This window comes from Phyllobates terribilis, unplaced genomic scaffold, assembly GCF_046119375.1.
Source record: "Phyllobates terribilis strain yellow unplaced genomic scaffold, ASM4611937v1 Scaffold_3__8_contigs__length_932513732, whole genome shotgun sequence".
Classification (NCBI taxonomy): Eukaryota; Metazoa; Chordata; class Amphibia; order Anura; family Dendrobatidae; genus Phyllobates; species Phyllobates terribilis.
In genome coordinates this window covers 3,422,983-3,436,529 of record NW_027362763.1, presented here as the reverse complement: position 1 = coordinate 3,436,529, position 13,547 = coordinate 3,422,983, and the positions used below count along the sequence as shown (strand labels likewise).

Below are 13,547 nucleotides of genomic sequence, written 5' to 3'. Positions count from 1 at the left end.
TAGCACAGAAAGTGAAAAAGATTCCAAACACCACCAAATGCAAAAAAACAATGAGTTCTTCAAGAATTAAACTATAGCCTATTGTTTTAAAAGCAACTACACCCACCAGCATAACACCAATGCCCACCCTGACATTGCTTTCGTATTGGAGACTAACCCTACAAAGTATTTAATCAACAACTGAAGAGCAGAAGATCAGTTAGATGAGACAGTTGAAAAAAATCTAAGAAATATTCTCTTCAATTTTTTTCTCATTTTCGTGGTTGCTAAACTCTAAGAAGAAAGAAGAGCATGAGCCTTAACACGAAAAATTAAAACAGACTAAAAGCATCACCAAATGTGAAAAACAATTCATGCGTTGGCCAGGAATCGAACCTGGGTCAACAGCTTGGAAGGCAGTTATGCTCACCACTATACCACCAACACTTACAGAAGCCATGTTTTTTTCTTACATTTTCTGCACTAACAATACAAAATTATTAGTAAAAAGTAAGACGTGCCAGGAAAAAAAAAACCCACATAAGTATTGCATTGACCAGGAATCAATCGCAGGTCAACTGCTTGGAAGGCAGGTTTGCTCACCACTATACCAAAAATGCTTAAGGTACCCAGCATTTTTTTCACATTTTCTGCACTAACCCTACAAAATTGTTAGTAAAAATTATGACGTGCCTGAAAAAAAAACAAACCCATGTTTTGCATTGGCCAGGAATCGAACCCGGGTCAACTGCTTGGAAGGCAGCTATGCTCACCACTATACCACCAATGCTTACAGGATCAGCTTTTTTTTTTACATTTTCTGCACTAACATTACAAAATAGTTTGTAAAATGTATGATATGCCAGAAATAAAACTACATAAGAATTGCATTGGCCGGGAATCGAACCCGGGTCAACTGCTTGGGAAGCAGCTATGCTCACCACTATACCACCAATGCATGAACCAGCTTGACTGGTTTGGGATTATGGCCGTTAAATCTGCTAAAGTTTTACTTAGAAAAAGGAGGACTGAATATGTCTTGAAAGAGCCAATTACTAAAAAGTTTAAAAACAAGGCAAAGCATTGTCCAAAACTCAAAGATGAATTCTTGTGAATCAGCTATGGAGCTTTTCCACCAATTCTTACAATTCTCTCAATTAGTTTCACTTTTTTGACAATAAGGTAACTAAACTCTTACCAAGAAAGAAAGTACACTATGAGCCTTAGCTCAAACAGATTACAAAGAGTCAACAGCAGCACCAAATTCCCCCTAAAGACCGCTGCCATTTTTGGCATTTTTAACACTAACTCTAAAGACAGAGGAGTTTTTGGAATCAGTTATGTAGCTTTTCCACCTCTGCCTACAAATTCTCTCGATTAGCTTTGCTTTCTGCCCACTAAGGTACCTAAAGTGTTACCAAGAAAGAAATAAAAGCATAAGCCTTAGCACAGAAAGTGAAAAAGATTCCAAACACCACCAAATGCAAAAAAACAATGAGTTCTTCAAGAATTAAACTATAGCCTATTGTTTTAAAAGCAACTACACCCACCAGCATAACACCAATGCCCACCCTGACATTGCTTTCGTATTGGAGACTAACCCTACAAAGTATTTAACCAACAACTGAAGAGCAGAAGATCAGTTAGATGAAACAGTTGAAAAAAATCTAAGAAATATTCTCTTCAATTTTTTTCTCATTTTCGTGGTTGCTAAACTCTAAGAAGAAAGAAGAGCATGAGCCTTAACACGAAAAATTAAAACAGACTAAAAGCATCACCAAATGTGAAAAACAATTCATGCGTTGGCCAGGAATCGAACCTGGGTCAACAGCTTGGAAGGCAGCTATGCTCACCACTATACCACCAACACTTACAGAAGCCATGTTTTTTTCTTACATTTTCTGCACTAACAATACAAAATTATTAGTAAAAAGTAAGACGTGCCAGGAAAAAAAAAACCCACATAAGTATTGCATTGACCAGGAATCAATCGCAGGTCAACTGCTTGGAAGGCAGGTTTGCTCACCACTATACCAAAAATGCTTAAGGTACCCAGCATTTTTTTCACATTTTCTGCACTAACCCTACAAAATTGTTAGTAAAAATTATGACGTGCCTGAAAAAAAACCACACCCATGTTTTGCATTGGCCGGGAATCGAACCCGGGTCAACTGCTTGGAAGACAGCTATGCTCATCACTGTACCACCAATGCTTACAGGATCAGCTTTTTTTTTTACATTTTCTGCACTAACATTACAAAATAGTTTGTAAAATGTATGATATGCCAGAAATAAAACTACATAAGTATTGCATTGGCCGGGAATCGAACCCGGGTCAACTGCTTGGGAAGCAGCTATGCTCACCACTATACCACCAATGCGTGAACCAGCTTGACTGGTTTGGGATTATGGCCGTTAAATCTGCTAAAGTTTTACTTAGAAAAAGGAGGACTGAATATGTCTTGAAAGAGCCAATTACTAAAAAGTTTAAAAACAAGGCAAAGCATTGTCCAAAACTCAAAGATGAATTCTTGTGAATCAGCTATGGAGCTTTTCCACCAATTCTTACAATTCTCTCAATTAGTTTCACTTTTTTGCAATAAGGTAACTAAACTCTTACCAAGAAAGAAAGTACACTATGAGCCTTAGCTCAAACAGATTACAAAGAGTCAACAGCAGCACTAAATTCCCCCTAAAGACCTCTGCCATTTTTGGCATTTTTAACACTAACTCTAAAGACAGAGGAGTTTTTGGAATCAGTTATGTAGCTTTTCCACCTCTGCCTACAAATTCTCTCAATTAGCTTTGCTTTCTGCCCACTAAGGTAGCTAAAGTGTTACCAAGAAAGAAATAAAAGCATAAGCCTTAGCACAGAAAGTGAAAAAGATTCCAAACACCACCAAATGGAAAAAAACAATGAGTTCTTCAAGAATTAAACTATGGCCTATTGTTTTAAAAGCAACTACACCCACCAGCATAACACCAATGCCAACCCTGACATTGCTTTCGTATTGGGGACTAACCCTACAAAGTATTTAATCAACAACTGAAAAGCAGAAGATCAGTTAGATGAGACAGTTGAAAAATATCTAAGAAATATTCTCTTCAATTTTTTTCTCATTTTCGTGGTTGCTAAACTCTAAGAAGAAAGAAGAGCATGAGCCTTAACACGAAAAATTAAAACAGACTAAAAGCATCACCAAATGTGAAAAACAATTCATGCGTTGGCCAGGAATCGAACCCAGGTCAACAGCTTGGAAGGCAGCTATGCTCACCACTATACCACCAACACTTACAGAAGCCATGTTTTTTTCTTACATTTTCTGCACTAACAATACAAAATTATTAGTAAAAAGTAAGACGTGCCAGGAAAAAAAAAACCCACATAAGTATTGCATTGACCAGGAATCAATCGCAGGTCAACTGCTTGGAAGGCAGGTTTGCTCACCACTATACCAAAAATGCTTAAGGTACCCAGCATTTTTTTCACATTTTCTGCACTAACCCTGCAAAATTGTTAGTAAAAATTATGACGTGCCTGAAAAAAAAACACACCTATGTTTTGCATTGGCCAGGAATCGAACCCGGGTCAACTGCTTGGAAGGCAGCTATGCTCACCACTATACCACCAATGCTTACAGGATCAGCTTTTTTTTTACATTTTCTGCACTAACATTACAAAATAGTTTGTAAAATGTATGATATGCCAGAAATAAAACTACATAAGTATTGCATTGGCCGGGAATCGAACCCGGGTCAACTGCTTGAGAAGCAGCTATGCTCACCACTATACCACCAATGCATGAAACAACTTGACTGGTTTGGGATTATGGCTGTTAAATCTGCTAAAGTTTTACTTAAAAAAAGGAGGACTGAATATGTCTTGAAAGAGCCAATTACTAAAAAGTTTAAAAACAAGGCAACGCATTGTCCAAAACTCAAAGATGAATTCTTGTGAATCAGCTATGGAACTTTTCCACCAATTCTTACAATTCTCTCAATTATTTTCACTTTTTTGCCAATAAGGTAACTAAACTCTTACCAAGAAAGAAAGTACACTATGAGCCTTAGCTCAAAAAGATTACAAAGAGTCAGCACCAGCACCAAATTACCCCTAAAGACCTCTGCCATTTTCTGCACTAACATTACAAAATAGTTTGTAAAGTGTATGATATGCCAGAAATAAAACTACATAAGTATTGCATTGGCTGGAAATCGAACCCGGGTCAACTGCTTGGGAAGCATTTATGCTCAACACTATACCACCAATGCATGAACCCACTTGACTGGTTTGGGATTTTGGCTGTTAAATCTGCTAAAGTTTTACTTAAAAAAGTAGCACTGAATATGTCTTGAAAGAGCCAATTACTAAAAAGTTTAAAAACAAGGCAAAGCATTGTCCAAAACTCAAAGATGAATTCTTGTGAATCAGCTATGGAGCTTTTCCACCAATTCTTACAATTCTCTCAATTATTTTCACTTTTTTGCCAATAAGGTAACTAAACTCTTACCAAGAAAGAAAGTACACTATGAGCCTTAGCTAAAAACGATTACAAAGAGTCAGCACCAGCACCAAATTACCCCTAAAGAACTCTGCCATTTTTGGCATTTTTAACACTAACTCTAAAGACAGAGGAGTTTTTGGAATCAGTTATGTAGCTTTTCCACCTATGCCTACAAATTCTCTCAATTAGCTTTGCTTTTTGCCAACTAAGGTAGCTAAAGTGTTACCAAGAAAGAAATAAAAGCATAAGCCTTAGCACAAAAAGTGAAAAAGAGTCCAAACACCACCAAATGCAAAAAAACAATGAGTTCTTCAAGAATTAAACTATGGCCTATTGTTTTAAAAGCAACTACACCCACCAGCATAACACCAATGCCAACCCTGACATTGCTTTCGTATTGGAGACTAACCCTACAAAGTATTTAATCAACAACTGAAGAGCAGAAGATCAGTTAGATGAGACAGTTGAAAAAAATCTAAGAAATATTCTCTTCAATTTTTTTCTCATTTTCGTGGTTGCTAAACTCTAAGAAGAAAGAAGAGCATGAGCCTTAACACGAAAAATTAAAACAGACTAAAAGCATCACCAAATGTGAAAAACAATTCATGCATTGGCCAGGAATCGAACCAGGTTCAACTACTTGGAAGGCAGCTATGCTCACCACTATACCACCAACACTTACAGAAGCCATGTTTTTTTCTTACATTTTCTGCACTAACAATACAAAATTATTAGTAAAAAGTAAGACGTGCCAGGAAAAAAAAAACCCACATAAGTATTGCATTGACCAGGAATCAATCGCAGGTCAACTGCTTGGAAGGCAGGTTTGCTCACCACTATACCAAAAATGCTTAAGGTACCCAGCATTTTTTTCACATTTTCTGCACTAACCCTACAAAATTGTTAGTAAAAATTATGACGTGTCTGAATAAAAAACACTCCCATGTTTTGCATTGGCCGGGAATCGAACCCGGGTCAACTGCTTGGAAGGCAGCTATGCTCACCACTATACCACCAATGTTTACAGGATCAGCTTTTTTTTTATACATTTTCTGCACTAACATTACAAAATAGTTTGTAAAATGTATGATATGCCAGAAATAAAACTACATAAGTATTGCATTGGCCGGGAATAGAATCCGGGTCAACTGCTTGGGAAGCAGCTATGCTCACCACTATACCACCAATGCATGAACCAACTTGACTGGTTTGGGATTATGGCTGTTAAATCTGCTAAAGTTTTACTTAAAAAAAGGAGGACTGAATATGTCTTGAAAGAGCCAATTACTAAAAAGTTTAAAAACAAGGAAAAGCTTTGTCCAAAACTCAAAGATGAATTCTTGTGAATCAGCTATGGAGCTTATCCACCAATTCTTACAATTCTCTCAATTATTTTCACTTTTTTGCAATAAGGTAACTAAACTCTTAACAAGAAAGAAAGTACACTATGAGCCTAAGCTCAAACAGATTACAAAGAGTCAAAAGCAGCACCAAATTCCCCCTAAAGACCTCTGCCATTTTTGGCATTTTTAACACTAACTCTAAAGACAGAGGAGTTTTTGGAATCAGTTATGTAGCTTTTCCACCTCTGCCTACAAATTCTCTCAATTAGCTTTGCTTTCTGCCCACTAAGGTAGCTAAAGTGTTACCAAGAAAGAAATAAAAGCATAAGCCTTAGCACAGAAAGTGAAAAAGATTCCAAACACCACCAAATGCAAAAAAACAATGAGTTCTTCAAGAATTAAACTATAGCCTATTGTTTTAAAAGCAACTACACCCACCAGCATAACACCAATGCCCACCCTGACATTGCTTTCGTATTGGAGACTAACCCTACAAAGTATTTAATCAACAACTGAAGAGCAGAAGATCAGTTAGATGAGACAGTTGAAAAAAATCTAAGAAATATTCTCTTCAATTTTTTTCTCATTTTCGTGGTTGCTAAACTCTAAGAAGAAAGAAGAGCATGAGCCTTAACACGAAAAATTAAAACAGACTAAAAGCATCACCAAATGTGAAAAACAATTCATGCGTTGGCCAGGAATCGAACCTGGGTCAACAGCTTGGAAGGCAGCTATGCTCACCACTATACCACCAACACTTACAGAAGCCATGTTTTTTTCTTACATTTTCTGCACTAACAATACAAAATTATTAGTAAAAAGTAAGACGTGCCAGGAAAAAAAAAACCCACATAAGTATTGCATTGACCAGGAATCAATCGCAGGTCAACTGCTTGGAAGGCAGGTTTGCTCACCACTATACCAAAAATGCTTAAGGTACCCAGCATTTTTTTCACATTTTCTGCACTAACCCTACAAAATTGTTAGTAAAAATTATGACGTGCCTGAATAAAAAACACACCCATGTTTTGCATTGGCCGGGAATCGAACCCGGGTCAACTGCTTGGAAGGCAGATATGCTCACCACTATACCACCAATGTTTACAGGATCAGCTTTTTTTTTATACATTTTCTGCACTAACATTACAAAATAGTTTGTAAAATGTATGATATGCCAGAAATAAAACTACATAAGTATTGCATTGGCCGGGAATAGAATCAGGGTCAACTGCTTGGGAAGCAGCTATGCTCACCACTATACCACCAATGCATGAACCAACTTGACTGGTTTGGGATTATGGCTGTTAAATCTGCTAAAGTTTTACTTACAAAAAGGAGGACTGAATATGTCTTGAAAGAGCCAATTACTAAAAAGTTTAAAAACAAGGAAAAGCTTTGTCCAAAACTCAAAGATGAATTCTTGTGAATCAGCTATGGAGCTTTTCCACCAATTCTTACAATTCTCTCAATTATTTTCACTTTTTTGCAATAAGGTAACTAAACTCTTACCAAGAAAGAAAGTACACTATGAGCCTTAGCTCAAACAGATTACAAAGAGTCAAAAGCAGCACCAAATTCCCCCTAAAGACCTCTGCCATTTTTGGCATTTTTAACACTAACTCTAAAGACAGAGGAGTTTTTGGAATCAGTTATGTAGCTTTTCCACCTCTGCCTACAAATTCTCTCAATTAGCTTTGCTTTCTGCCCACTAAGGTAGCTAAAGTGTTACCAAGAAAGAAATAAAAGCATAAGCCTTAGCACAGAAAGTGAAAAAGAATCCAAACACCACCAAATGCAAAAAAACAATGAGTTCTTCAAGAATTAAACTATGGCCTATTGTTTTAAAAGCAACTACACCCACCAGCATAACACCAATGCCAACCCTCACATTGCTTTCGTATTGGAGACTAACCCTACAAAGTATTTAATCAACAACTGAAGAGCAGAAGATCAGTTAGATGAGACAGTTGAAAAAATCTAAGAAATATTCTCTTCAATTTTTTTCTCATTTTCGTGTTTGCTAAACTCTAAGAAGAAAGAAGAGCATGAGCCTTAACACGAAAAATTAAAACAGACTAAAAGCATCACCAAATGTGAAAAACAATTCATGCGTTGGCCAGGAATTGAACCCGGGTCAACTGTTTGGAAGGCAGCTATGCTCACCACTATACCACCAACACTTACAGAAGCCATGTTTTTTTCTTACATTTTCTGCACTAACAATACAAAATTATTAGTAAAAAGTAAGACGTGCCAGGAAAAAAAAACCGACATAAGTATTGCATTGACCAGGAATCAATCGCAGGTCAACTGCTTGGAAGGCAGGTTTGCTCACCACTATACCAAAAATGCTTAAGGTATCCAGCATTTTTTTCACATTTTCTGCACTAACCCTACAAAATTGTTAGTAAAAATTATGACGTGCCTGAAAAAAAAACACACCCATGTTTTGCATTGGCCGGGAATCGAACCCGGGTCAACTGCTTGGAAGGCAGCTATGCTCACCACTATACCACCAATGCTTACAGGATCAGCTTTTTTTTTTACATTTTCTGCACTAACATTACAAAATAGTTTGTAAAATGTATGATATGCCAGAAATAAAACTACATAAGTATTGCATTGGCCGGGAATCGAACCCGGGTCAACTGCTTGGGAAGCAGCTATGCTCACCACTATACCACCAATGCGTGAACCAGCTTGACTGGTTTGGGATTATGGCCGTTAAATCTGCTAAAGTTTTACTTAGAAAAAGGAGGACTGAATATGTCTTGAAAGAGCCAATTACTAAAAAGTTTAAAAACAAGGCAAAGCATTGTCCAAAACTCAAAGATGAATTCTTGTGAATCAGCTATGGAGCTTTTCCACCAATTCTTACAATTCTCTCAATTAGTTTCACTTTTTTGCAATAAGGTAACTAAACTCTTACCAAGAAAGAAAGTACACGATGAGCCTTAGCTCAAACAGATTACAAAGAGTCAACAGCAGCACTAAATTCCCCCTAAAGACCTCTGCCATTTTTGGCATTTTTAACACTAACTCTAAAGACAGAGGAGTTTTTGGAATCAGTTATGTAGCTTTTCCACCTCTGCCTACAAATTCTCTCAATTAGCTTTGCTTTCTGCCCACTAAGGTAGCTAAAGTGTTACCAAGAAAGAAATAAAAGCATAAGCCTTAGCACAGAAAGTGAAAAAGATTCCAAACACCACCAAATGGAAAAAAACAATGAGTTCTTCAAGAATTAAACTATGGCCTATTGTTTTAAAAGCAACTACACCCACCAGCATAACACCAATGCCAACCCTGACATTGCTTTCGTATTGGGGACTAACCCTACAAAGTATTTAATCAACAACTGAAAAGCAGAAGATCAGTTAGATGAGACAGTTGAAAAATATCTAAGAAATATTCTCTTCAATTTTTTTCTCATTTTCGTGGTTGCTAAACTCTAAGAAGAAAGAAGAGCATGAGCCTTAACACGAAAAATTAAAACAGACTAAAAGCATCACCAAATGTGAAAAACAATTCATGCGTTGGCCAGGAATCGAACCCAGGTCAACAGCTTGGAAGGCAGCTATGCTCACCACTATACCACCAACACTTACAGAAGCCATGTTTTTTTCTTACATTTTCTGCACTAACAATACAAAATTATTAGTAAAAAGTAAGACGTGCCAGGAAAAAAAAAACCCACATAAGTATTGCATTGACCAGGAATCAATCGCAGGTCAACTGCTTGGAAGGCAGGTTTGCTCACCACTATACCAAAAATGCTTAAGGTACCCAGCATTTTTTTCACATTTTCTGCACTAACCCTGCAAAATTGTTAGTAAAAATTATGACGTGCCTGAAAAAAAAACACACCTATGTTTTGCATTGGCCAGGAATCGAACCCGGGTCAACTGCTTGGAAGGCAGCTATGCTCACCACTATACCACCAATGCTTACAGGATCAGCTTTTTTTTTACATTTTCTGCACTAACATTACAAAATAGTTTGTAAAATGTATGATATGCCAGAAATAAAACTACATAAGTATTGCATTGGCCGGGAATCGAACCCGGGTCAACTGCTTGAGAAGCAGCTATGCTCACCACTATACCACCAATGCATGAAACAACTTGACTGGTTTGGGATTATGGCTGTTAAATCTGCTAAAGTTTTACTTAAAAAAAGGAGGACTGAATATGTCTTGAAAGAGCCAATTACTAAAAAGTTTAAAAACAAGGCAACGCATTGTCCAAAACTCAAAGATGAATTCTTGTGAATCAGCTATGGAACTTTTCCACCAATTCTTACAATTCTCTCAATTATTTTCACTTTTTTGCCAATAAGGTAACTAAACTCTTACCAAGAAAGAAAGTACACTATGAGCCTTAGCTCAAAAAGATTACAAAGAGTCAGCACCAGCACCAAATTACCCCTAAAGACCTCTGCCATTTTCTGCACTAACATTACAAAATAGTTTGTAAAGTGTATGATATGCCAGAAATAAAACTACATAAGTATTGCATTGGCTGGAAATCGAACCCGGGTCAACTGCTTGGGAAGCATTTATGCTCAACACTATACCACCAATGCATGAACCCACTTGACTGGTTTGGGATTTTGGCTGTTAAATCTGCTAAAGTTTTACTTAAAAAAGTAGCACTGAATATGTCTTGAAAGAGCCAATTACTAAAAAGTTTAAAAACAAGGCAAAGCATTGTCCAAAACTCAAAGATGAATTCTTGTGAATCAGCTATGGAGCTTTTCCACCAATTCTTACAATTCTCTCAATTATTTTCACTTTTTTGCCAATAAGGTAACTAAACTCTTACCAAGAAAGAAAGTACACTATGAGCCTTAGCTAAAAACGATTACAAAGAGTCAGCACCAGCACCAAATTACCCCTAAAGAACTCTGCCATTTTTGGCATTTTTAACACTAACTCTAAAGACAGAGGAGTTTTTGGAATCAGTTATGTAGCTTTTCCACCTATGCCTACAAATTCTCTCAATTAGCTTTGCTTTTTGCCAACTAAGGTAGCTAAAGTGTTACCAAGAAAGAAATAAAAGCATAAGCCTTAGCACAAAAAGTGAAAAAGAGTCCAAACACCACCAAATGCAAAAAAACAATGAGTTCTTCAAGAATTAAACTATGGCCTATTGTTTTAAAAGCAACTACACCCACCAGCATAACACCAATGCCAACCCTGACATTGCTTTCGTATTGGAGACTAACCCTACAAAGTATTTAATCAACAACTGAAGAGCAGAAGATCAGTTAGATGAGACAGTTGAAAAAAATCTAAGAAATATTCTCTTCAATTTTTTTCTCATTTTCGTGGTTGCTAAACTCTAAGAAGAAAGAAGAGCATGAGCCTTAACACGAAAAATTAAAACAGACTAAAAGCATCACCAAATGTGAAAAACAATTCATGCATTGGCCAGGAATCGAACCAGGTTCAACTACTTGGAAGGCAGCTATGCTCACCACTATACCACCAACACTTACAGAAGCCATGTTTTTTTCTTACATTTTCTGCACTAACAATACAAAATTATTAGTAAAAAGTAAGACGTGCCAGGAAAAAAAAAACCCACATAAGTATTGCATTGACCAGGAATCAATCGCAGGTCAACTGCTTGGAAGGCAGGTTTGCTCACCACTATACCAAAAATGCTTAAGGTACCCAGCATTTTTTTCACATTTTCTGCACTAACCCTACAAAATTGTTAGTAAAAATTATGACGTGCCTGAATAAAAAACACACCCATGTTTTGCATTGGCCGGGAATCGAACCCGGGTCAACTGCTTGGAAGGCAGATATGCTCACCACTATACCACCAATGTTTACAGGATCAGCTTTTTTTTTATACATTTTCTGCACTAACATTACAAAATAGTTTGTAAAATGTATGATATGCCAGAAATAAAACTACATAAGTATTGCATTGGCCGGGAATAGAATCAGGGTCAACTGCTTGGGAAGCAGCTATGCTCACCACTATACCACCAATGCATGAACCAACTTGACTGGTTTGGGATTATGGCTGTTAAATCTGCTAAAGTTTTACTTACAAAAAGGAGGACTGAATATGTCTTGAAAGAGCCAATTACTAAAAAGTTTAAAAACAAGGAAAAGCTTTGTCCAAAACTCAAAGATGAATTCTTGTGAATCAGCTATGGAGCTTATCCACCAATTCTTACAATTCTCTCAATTATTTTCACTTTTTTGCAATAAGGTAACTAAACTCTTAACAAGAAAGAAAGTACACTATGAGCCTAAGCTCAAACAGATTACAAAGAGTCAAAAGCAGCACCAAATTCCCCCTAAAGACCTCTGCCATTTTTGGCATTTTTAACACTAACTCTAAAGACAGAGGAGTTTTTGGAATCAGTTATGTAGCTTTTCCACCTCTGCCTACAAATTCTCTCAATTAGCTTTGCTTTCTGCCCACTAAGGTAGCTAAAGTGTTACCAAGAAAGAAATAAAAGCATAAGCCTTAGCACAGAAAGTGAAAAAGATTCCAAACACCACCAAATGCAAAAAAACAATGAGTTCTTCAAGAATTAAACTATAGCCTATTGTTTTAAAAGCAACTACACCCACCAGCATAACACCAATGCCCACCCTGACATTGCTTTCGTATTGGAGACTAACCCTACAAAGTATTTAATCAACAACTGAAGAGCAGAAGATCAGTTAGATGAGACAGTTGAAAAAAATCTAAGAAATATTCTCTTCAATTTTTTTCTCATTTTCGTGGTTGCTAAACTCTAAGAAGAAAGAAGAGCATGAGCCTTAACACGAAAAATTAAAACAGACTAAAAGCATCACCAAATGTGAAAAACAATTCATGCGTTGGCCAGGAATCGAACCTGGGTCAACAGCTTGGAAGGCAGCTATGCTCACCACTATACCACCAACACTTACAGAAGCCATGTTTTTTTCTTACATTTTCTGCACTAACAATACAAAATTATTAGTAAAAAGTAAGACGTGCCAGGAAAAAAAAAACCCACATAAGTATTGCATTGACCAGGAATCAATCGCAGGTCAACTGCTTGGAAGGCAGGTTTGCTCACCACTATACCAAAAATGCTTAAGGTACCCAGCATTTTTTTCACATTTTCTGCACTAACCCTACAAAATTGTTAGTAAAAATTATGACGTGCCTGAATAAAAAACACACCCATGTTTTGCATTGGCCGGGAATCGAACCCGGGTCAACTGCTTGGAAGGCAGATATGCTCACCACTATACCACCAATGTTTACAGGATCAGCTTTTTTTTTATACATTTTCTGCACTAACATTACAAAATAGTTTGTAAAATGTATGATATGCCAGAAATAAAACTACATAAGTATTGCATTGGCCGGGAATAGAATCAGGGTCAACTGCTTGGGAAGCAGCTATGCTCACCACTATACCACCAATGCATGAACCAACTTGACTGGTTTGGGATTATGGCTGTTAAATCTGCTAAAGTTTTACTTACAAAAAGGAGGACTGAATATGTCTTGAAAGAGCCAATTACTAAAAAGTTTAAAAACAAGGAAAAGCTTTGTCCAAAACTCAAAGATGAATTCTTGTGAATCAGCTATGGAGCTTTTCCACCAATTCTTACAATTCTCTCAATTATTTTCACTTTTTTGCAATAAGGTAACTAAACTCTTACCAAGAAAGAAAGTACACTATGAGCCTTAGCTCAAACAGATTACAAAGAGTCAAA

At 36.9% G+C, this 13,547-nt stretch overlaps 9 non-coding genes across 9 annotated transcripts; all 9 read right to left on the bottom strand.

Annotated features, from left to right (window-relative positions):
* Positions 1–697: 697 nt before the first annotated feature.
* TRNAG-UCC (transfer RNA glycine (anticodon UCC)) lies at positions 698–769 on the bottom strand. Its single transcript has one exon. It is a non-coding gene; the product is annotated as a tRNA-Gly (tRNA).
* Positions 770–865: 96 nt separating this feature from the next.
* Positions 866–937, bottom strand: TRNAG-CCC (transfer RNA glycine (anticodon CCC)). The gene has a single exon. It is a non-coding gene; the product is annotated as a tRNA-Gly (tRNA).
* A 1,183-nt stretch (positions 938–2,120) lies between these two features.
* Positions 2,121–2,192, bottom strand: TRNAG-UCC (transfer RNA glycine (anticodon UCC)). Its single transcript has one exon. It is a non-coding gene; the product is annotated as a tRNA-Gly (tRNA).
* A 96-nt stretch (positions 2,193–2,288) lies between these two features.
* Positions 2,289–2,360, bottom strand: TRNAG-CCC (transfer RNA glycine (anticodon CCC)). The gene has a single exon. It is a non-coding gene; the product is annotated as a tRNA-Gly (tRNA).
* A 1,182-nt stretch (positions 2,361–3,542) lies between these two features.
* Positions 3,543–3,614, bottom strand: TRNAG-UCC (transfer RNA glycine (anticodon UCC)). Its single transcript has one exon. It is a non-coding gene; the product is annotated as a tRNA-Gly (tRNA).
* A 1,819-nt stretch (positions 3,615–5,433) lies between these two features.
* TRNAG-UCC (transfer RNA glycine (anticodon UCC)) lies at positions 5,434–5,505 on the bottom strand. Its single transcript has one exon. It is a non-coding gene; the product is annotated as a tRNA-Gly (tRNA).
* A 2,772-nt stretch (positions 5,506–8,277) lies between these two features.
* TRNAG-UCC (transfer RNA glycine (anticodon UCC)) lies at positions 8,278–8,349 on the bottom strand. The gene has a single exon. It is a non-coding gene; the product is annotated as a tRNA-Gly (tRNA).
* Positions 8,350–8,445: 96 nt separating this feature from the next.
* TRNAG-CCC (transfer RNA glycine (anticodon CCC)) lies at positions 8,446–8,517 on the bottom strand. Its single transcript has one exon. It is a non-coding gene; the product is annotated as a tRNA-Gly (tRNA).
* A 1,182-nt stretch (positions 8,518–9,699) lies between these two features.
* Positions 9,700–9,771, bottom strand: TRNAG-UCC (transfer RNA glycine (anticodon UCC)). Its single transcript has one exon. It is a non-coding gene; the product is annotated as a tRNA-Gly (tRNA).
* Between the last annotated feature and the right edge of the window lie 3,776 nt (positions 9,772–13,547).